Here is a 9,876-nt window from a genome sequence, read left to right as displayed (position 1 = left end):
AAGGAGCCCCAGTGAGACCAGAGAATCTGAGGAAATCTAGACTTGCTTGCTTTAAAACTTTAGAGTTGCAAAGAGCTAGGCAGTTGGGAAAATAATGTTGCTCAGGCACTGTGAGACAGACCTGTACCGATCGCTGCACTGTACTAAGGATGACTGTGGATGCCCCCAGGAGGTGGAGCAGCAGGAGGGATGAAGGACTAGCCAGTAGGTAATGAGGTGGGCACTACTGTACCTCCTGCAGAGGTGATGTCATCATCCCCATTACACAGACAATACATCATCGGTCTCAATACATCTACTCAGCATCCACTTAAAAAATACTCAAAAAAAAAGAACCCTGCAATTAACTTGTAGACAGTGTCTGTGACTTAATTCCAAACAAAAAAGTACTTCACTATTTTCAAGGCTTGGTGTCAGTTTTTACAGATCAGCAGAAAGATCAAAAGGCTTAAATCTGAATGATTGTAAGCCAGCAAGTAAGGTTGTGTAACAGCCAATAGTAGACCCGCTCCCTCATGCTCTTCCCTTGAGAGTATCAAATCCAGTGTAGTTTTTACCCTTATGCTCACATTAGCTCTATGGGTAATTACCACACTTCTTCTTATGGAAGTGCTACACTTTCTCACCTACTTGTGTACATGGCAACTTTCAGGCCTACCTTGCAAACGGCGAACCAAATTGTGTAGAATCAGAAACCTGATACTGAGAATTATGAACATTGGCTTGAAGCTTAATGCAACTGGCGGTTGATGTGCTACATGCCAATATAAAATTTTCAAGGTTAGACTCATGGTGACAAAAACATTATTGACCAAAGCTTGTTTGTCTCCCGTATTTATTTTTTAGTATGAACTTTTTTCTGTAAAATATGTTCATTTCAGAGACTAGTTGTTAGTCTAGTCTCAGCTATACAAGCTGGAGATAAGGGAGGCTGTCACTACCAGCACACTGTCTGCAGGATCTACTGATCCCCATGGAAAGGTATGGGCAAACCTGTGCAGATTCCTGCTGCCTGATGTCATACTTGCTCACCACTAACACAGTCCTAATCTCATTTGTTGGGGAACTTCAGAAATGGCTTGACTGTCATTTACAGAACAACTGCAGGCACAGCAAGCACCATGGCATTGTGACAGAATATGACATGGATGAACCTGACTAAATCCCTTGACAGAATACTACATGAATATAGCTTGACTAAACCCCTTGACAGAACACAACATGGATGTACCTTGACTAAATCCCTTGACAGAACACAACATGGATGTACCTTGACTAAACCCCTTGACAGAACACAACATGGATGTACCTTGACTAAACCCCTTGACAGAACACAACATGGATGTACCTGGACTAAACCCCTTGACAGAACACAACATTGATGTACCTTGACTAAATCTCTTGACAGAACACAACATGGATGTACCTTGACTAAACCCCTTGACAGAACACAACATGGATGTACCTTGACTAAACCCCTTGACAGAACACAACATGGATGTACCTTGACTAAACCCCTTGACAGAACACAACATGGATGTACCTTGACTAAACCCCTTGACAGAACACAACATTGATGTACCTTGACTAAATCTCTTGACAGAACACAACATGGATGTACCTTGACTAAACCCCTTGACAGAACACAACATGGATGTACCTTGACTAAACCCCTTGACAGAACACAACATGGATGTACCTTGACTAAACCCCTTGACAGAACACAACATGGATGTACCTTGACTAAACCCCTTGACAGAACACAACATGGATGTACCTTGACTAAACCCCTTGACAGAACACAACATGGATGTACCTTGACTAAACCCCTTGACAGAACACAACATGGATGTACCTTGACTAAATCTCTTGACAGAACACAACATGGATGTACCTTGACTAAACCCCTTGACAGAACACAACATGGATGTACCTTGACTAAACCCCTTGACAGAACACAACATGGATGTACCTTGACTAAACCCCTTGACAGAACACAACATGGATGTACCTTGACTAAACCCCTTGACAGAACACAACATTGATGTACCTTGACTAAATCTCTTGACAGAACACAACATGGATGTACCTTGACTAAACCCCTTGACAGAACACAACATGGATGTACCTTGACTAAACCCCTTGACAGAACACAACATGGATGTACCTTGACTAAACCCCTTGACAGAACACAACATGTATGTACCTTGACTAAACCCCTTGACAGAACACAACATGGATGTACCTTGACTAAACCCCTTGACAGAACACAACATTGATGTACCTTGACTAAATCTCTTGACAGAACACAACATGGATGTACCTTGACTAAACCCCTTGACAGAACACAACATGGATGTACCTTGACTAAACCCCTTGACAGAACACAACATGGATGTACCTTGACTAAACCCCTTGACAGAACACAACATGTATGTACCTTGACTAAACCCCTTGACAGAACACAACATGGATGTACCTTGACTAAACCCCTTGACAGAACACAACATGGATGTACCTTGACTAAACCCCTTGACAGAACACAACATGGATGTACCTTGACTAAACCCCTTGACAGAACACAACATGGATGTACCTTGACTAAACCCCTTGACAGAACACAACATGGATGTACCTTGACTAAACCCCTTGACAGAACACAACATGGATGTACCTTGACTAAACCCCTTGACAGAACACAACATGGATGTACCTTGACTAAACCCCTTGACAGAACACAACATGGATGTACCTTGACTAAATCTCTTGACAGAACACAACATTGATGTACCTTGACTAAACCCCTTGACAGAACACAACATTGATGTACCTTGACTAAATCCCTTGACAGAACACAACATGGATGTACCTTGACTAAATCCCTTGACAGAACACAACATTGATGTACCTGACTAAATCCCATGACAGAATACTCCATGGAATCCCATGACAGAATACTCCATGGATGTACCTGACTAAATCCCATGACAGAATACTCCATGGATGTACCTGACTAAATCCCATGACAGAATACTCCATGGAATCCCTTGACAGAATACTCCATGGATGTACCTTGACTAAATCCCATGACAGAATACTCCATGGATGTACCTTGACTAAATCCCATGACAGAATACTCCATGGATGTACCTTGACTAAATCCCATGACAGAATACTCCATGGAATCCCATGACAGAATACTCCATGGATGTACCTTGACTAAATCCCATGACAGAATACTGCATGGATGTACCTTGACTAAATCCCATGACAGAATACCCCATGGAATCCCATGACAGAATACTCCATGGATGTACCTTGACTAAACCCCATGACAGAATACTCCATGGATGTACCTTGACTAAATCCCATGACAGAATACTCCATGGAATCCCATGACAGAATACTCCATGGATGTACCTGACTAAATCCCATGACAGAATACTCCATGGATGTACCTTGACTAAATCCCATGACAGAATACTCCATGGAATCCCATAACAGAATACTGCATGGATGTACCTTGACTAAATCCCATGACAGAATACTCCATGGAATCCCATGACAGAATACTCCATGGATGTACCTTGACTAAATCCCATGACAGAATACTCCATGGATGTACCTGACTAAATCCCATGACAGAATACTCCATGGATGTACCTTGACTAAATCCCATGACAGAATACTCCATGGAATCCCATGACAGAATACTCCATGGATGTACCTTGACTAAATCCCATGACAGAATACTCCATGGAATCCCATGACAGAATACTCCATGGATGTACCTTGACTAAATCCCATGACAGAATACTGCATGGATGTACCTGACTAAATCCCATGACAGAATACTCCATGGAATCCCTTGACAGAATACTCCATGGATGTACCTTGACTAAACCCCATGACAGAATACTCCATGGATGTACCTTGACTAAATCCCATGACAGAATACTCCATGGAATCCCATGACAGAATACTCCATGGATGTACCTGACTAAATCCCATGACAGAATACTCCATGGATGTACCTTGACTAAATCCCATGACAGAATACTCCATGGAATCCCATAACAGAATACTGCATGGATGTACCTTGACTAAATCCCATGACAGAATACTCCATGGAATCCCATGACAGAATACTCCATGGATGTACCTTGACTAAATCCCATGACAGAATACTCCATGGATGTACCTGACTAAATCCCATGACAGAATACTCCATGGATGTACCTTGACTAAATCCCATGACAGAATACTCCATGGAATCCCATGACAGAATACTCCATGGATGTACCTTGACTAAATCCCATGACAGAATACTCCATGGAATCCCATGACAGAATACTCCATGGATGTACCTTGACTAAATCCCATGACAGAATACTGCATGGATGTACCTGACTAAATCCCATGACAGAATACTCCATGGAATCCCTTGACAGAATACTCCATGGATGTACCTTGACTAAATCTCTTGACAATACAATAATCATTTACCTTGACTAAATATATATCACTATATACCATGCTATGCACCTCCAATGCTCTGCAAAGCAGATATGATATATTCTTCGATATATTTAATCCTACTGGAAACACTGCTATCACACATTTGCCCTATGTCCCTTTGGCTTTTCTGTACTTGAAACAAACACTGAACAGAAACCTTTTGGGGATTTCAAAAAGAATAAAAAAACCAAATGTCCAACAATGTACTCACCTCATAAGTTGTCTACTTCTTAGGGTGTGAGGATTTTTAGAACCTGAATGAAAGAAAGAGACAATCTCAACAAACTGCCAATACAAATTTTACAACCATGAAGATCTCATCCTTATATAATTAATTGGTAAAACTTTCAGACTGGTGACAGTGAACTTGTATACCATTTCAGTCTCCAAATAGAACACATTTGAAGTCCATTTCCACTATGGCAAAGGATCTAGTTTTTTTTTTCTGTTCTGTCACAAGCAGATACATCACTGTCCCTGATTACCCAATAATAACTTGATAATCATGTATCATTCTCACCGTCCTGTATCACAGATTCTCTTCAGTGATGCACAAAATCACATTTCCAAATACAGCATACAGCTGATATCAAAGCCAATAATAACGTGTGATCTTTCAACCATGACCTCCTCAAATCCCCGACAGCGCCATCTAGCAGCAATCAATCACAACTGTCCAATGACCCATCACTGCCGCAATATTTATTGAAATCGACAAGACTGGCCGCCACAACTACAAAGGTGTATTTCAGAGAGAATTGCATTTTCCCATCAATTATAGCAAAGTTCTTTCTTCTGTGGATTTTGATGTGACAAGTGTTATATTGCCTACAGAATCTAAACTAATATTGACCATTTGACATGTACATAAAACAAGTCTCTTTCTCCCTGTTAAAAACTTAATTGTGACAGGATTATATCTTTATTTAGAACAAGAGATAAAATTTCTTGGAATAATTGAGTCTATTACTTGGATTATGTTGTCAAAAATCTCCTAAGATATGTACTTTTTGCATTCACTTTCACACGAGACAGTTTTTGGATCCACCATTACACACCAACTGAGACAGATTTGCAGATAAATGTCACATGCTGTTTTTTCTATACTTTTTAAATGTCGAGATGAAGATTTGCACATTGATAGTGTCAAATGACTCATTACATTTTGGAAAAAAGTGCACATAAATAAAAATCAGTGAAACCAGACATGTTCTTTTCCATGTTTGTGATACAGTTTTTGCCGATAAAGACATATACTGCCATGATAATGCATGGTATTGAATATTTATCTGGCCAGTAAAACAGCAGATATTCCAGCTGTGCCAATGGTGCCTGTATGGGCCTACAACACATATGCTTTAGTTGTTCAGGCAATAATGATCAGATTTACCCTGGTATATCACCTGTGTAGGAAAGCACCATACCCAGGTTGAGGGTAATTAAGTCCATGGAAACCAGTTTTCACAAATTTACTGATAACCTGCAATTATGATGTTATGATATCATCTCATCCCAAACTATAAACCTACATCAAGACATTATTACTACACAAGTATAGCTTGGTTGTGTGGTGTTTCAATACCACTCATATTGCAAGGCGGTAGTGGTAATCTAGTCCATCTCACAGTCACCGAACCACATTATTTTCCCTACAGCCTAGCCCTCCATGCAGTGGTAAGATTCTAAATAAAACATGTCCAAAACAGAGCTCAGACAATCCAGTGATTACATGATGATATGATGGAACTCAGGGGCGTTGATTGGGTCATGAGAGGGTCATGATTGGTTGATGAATGTTGACAGGGGAGACAACTCAAAACTGACAACATGATATGTACCAGGTCTGAGGAAGGTAGCATGTATAGTTTAGGAGATTTAGGGCAGACCTGTATTTTCTTTGAGATGACTGAAACAGGGCGGAGACATGAATTATTAAATGATCATGATTTGATTTGTATCTTGATGAATGCTGACAGGGGAGACAATTGAAACCTGACAAAATGATATGCCACCAATCATTTCCCTGAGGTGACAATGTGGCTGGTTTACAGTGACCCCGACTACTGTTTTGGTGTGTATGTGGCAAAGCTGAAGTAGAGTACTGAAAGGTTGATAAGTTCTGCTGCAGAAAGGAGCAGCAGTACCACCAAATTTAGTTGAAGATAAATTGGGGCCATGTGAACACAAAACAAAATTTATTAAAAATTTCAGGAGTACTAAAAGGCACCAGTACATGACCAGAACTATCTTAGTGCCAAGTTTTGTGAAGAAATAGTGACTGGTTTCAAAGTTTTGCTCTGAAAAAGAGAACTACCACAATCACATTCAGTGGAATCAAACTTGATTTCAAGAAAACCCCATGTTCATATCCTCATAGTCACAGCCTAGGTAATGTTTATATTGAAATAGCAAACATTCTGGGTCTGACCATCAAAAGGCATTGGGTAAGCTATCATGAACACTTTTAGGAGCAATGTTTAGACAGAGTGATGGACACACGGATGAACGTAAGCACACAAATATGCACACACAGATGGATGTACTGAACTCATTTCTATATCCCCCAACAACGTCATTGCTGTGGGGGACAACGTGAGCATTAACCTGAGGCTAAGGAAATTAAACCCTCACTTCACTGATGATTTGTTTCAAAATAAATGGACTGCTCATGAAAATATTATCACTAGTATTTGATGAAATAGGATTCTAAATAGTTTTGTGAATATTTAATATCGATCTTATTAAGTAAAACCTAAAATGACTTTTTATGTAATTGTACACATAATCTTGTTATTCATCTAATGGAAACATGTTGAACTTAAAATCATACATTTAAGATATTACATTAGAGTTGTCACAATGAATACACATGAGGCAGTATCTGAGGAATAAGTGTGAGTCACAGTGTGAAATGATACCTATATCAAACACATATGGCCCGGGGTAATACTGGATGCCTGGCACACTTCACTTTCTACAACATATCAGGAGCATTCAGATCTGCCACCAACATGAACTATATATACATGTGATTATACTGAATCTCATCTACAAGTGTTCAGTAGCAGTGCATGAAGAATCTTAAGGAAAGGTGCTTAAGGGTGCCACGATTAACATTTAACATGGAATATGACACAAGATAATGCCAAGTTGATCAAATGGTATGTGCAATGACAGCAAAATTGTCTGAAGGTGGCATTATATAAAAAGTCATCACAATTCAAACATTCTTTTCCATAGCATCAACTTCAATTTCACTAACTGCGTGGAGATGATGGAGACCAAAGTAATCACTGTGATTTAAAAAAAAATGTGATTGGTTTCTTCAATCTGAAAAGCTGATTTCTTAATGAAGAGGGAATGATTTAATCTAAAATCTGAACCCAAATCCTTCTGTCCAATGAAAATATCAAGCTTACAGCCTGCTGGTATGTAATCACACGCTGCAAAATAAAAATTGTTTTCAGTTCCATATCAATTCCAAGTCACATTTATGGCTGAGCATGTTTTAATAAAGGTGGCTGGAAGATCACTTCAGATGTTAAAAATTTGAATTTGTACGAAAGGTTCTTAATTATGTGTTGTATTTAGCATTTAAAGATCTAATGGCTACACATCACATTACTATTGCAGTTTTCTTATAATATTCTTAAATGCTGACAATGTTGTGGTTTTGTCGTTTGTTAATGAGAAAAGCAGCTAGTGTTAGGTGCTGATGTATCCAGGTATTACTGTTCTCACTAATTAGGATGACATGAGTGAACCAACATGGCCTATCTGGCATCTATATTTCTACAGACTTACGTCAAGATATCACCGATTTCCCTCGTTGTAGTCCGTCATACAGACTTACATCAAGATATCACTGATTTCCCTCTTTGTAGTCTGTCATACAGACTTACATCAAAATATCACTGATTTCCCAGGCTGTAGTCCGTCATACAGACTTACATCAAGATATCAACTATTCCCCTCATTGTAGTCCGTCATACAGACTTACATCAAGATATCACCTATTCCCCTCGTTGTACTCTGTCACACAGACTTACATCACGATATCACCTATTCCCCTCGTTGTAGTCTGTCACACAGACTTACATCAAGATATCACTGATTTCCCTGGTTGTAGTCCATCATACAGACTTACATCAAGATATCACTGATTTCCCTCGTTGTACTCTGTTACACAGACTTACATCAAAATATCACCTATTCCCCTCGTTGTAGTCTGTCATACAGACTTACATCAAGATATCACCTATTCTCCTCATAGTTTGTCATACAGACTTACATCAAGATATCACTGATTTCCCTGGTTGTAGTCCGTCATACAGACTTACATCCCCTCGTTGTAGTCTGTCACACAGACTTACATCAAGATATCACCTATTCCCCTCGTTGCAGTCCGTCATACAGACTTACATCAAGATATCACCTATTCCCCTCGTTGCAGTCCGTCATACAGACTTACGTCAAGATATCACCTATTCCCCTCGTTGTAGTCCTCATACAGACTTACATCAAGATATCACCTATTCCCCTCTTTGTAGTCTGTCATACAGACTTACATCACGATATCACTTATTTCATTGGATCCAATGACCAATCAATGTAATATTCCTTCTAAACACTCAAAGTATTCTACTTTGGGCAATATTTATGATGTGTATATAGGCTGAAAAACAATGTACAAAAATTCTCAGAAATTTAGATTTGGGCCAAACTTTTATTTTTTGAGCGGACAATTTTCTTTCTTTTTCTTAATCTCAAAAACATACAACAGACAGATTCATAACACAAGAAGTAGAAGTGGTCTGGCCTTACCTGTGTAACCTATCACAAGTGCCAGGACTTCTCAATGTTTGTCTCACATTTTTGCAACAGCTCCATGGAATCCCTTTTTGTCTATGAACACCCACATCTTACAAATGGCTACAACACAAACTCATGTCCTCTAAAGCACAGATATGTCCTTATATTCTGTTGTATAAACTGCAACAGATCATTACAACTACAAAGCCAATTGACTTTGAAGAAATTGAATCAGTTATAATAAAACAAATTAATTTGATCCTGACATTTATTGTAACTGAATGTCCCCAAGCTGTGACAGTTTCTGAAATCAACATAAATGGTAAGCCAACACTGTTATATCTACTCTCATTTATACAGCATACACAAGTTTAATCTGTTCTCAACCATATAGTTTTTTTGTGAAGGTAAAACTTCCTGCTGGATTTATTTGGCACCCATATAGAGCCTCTTGTAGCACAACACCTGGGGAACAGCTGATCATCTCCAGGCCTTTAACACAGCCAAGTCTAAGATCACGCTAATTTAGCATTAAGTCATTCTGTA

This window comes from Haliotis asinina, chromosome 1, assembly GCF_037392515.1.
Source record: "Haliotis asinina isolate JCU_RB_2024 chromosome 1, JCU_Hal_asi_v2, whole genome shotgun sequence".
NCBI lineage: Eukaryota > Metazoa > Mollusca > Gastropoda > Lepetellida > Haliotidae > Haliotis > Haliotis asinina.
The sequence above is the reverse complement of the archived record's forward strand: the minus strand, read 5'-3'. Positions refer to the sequence as shown.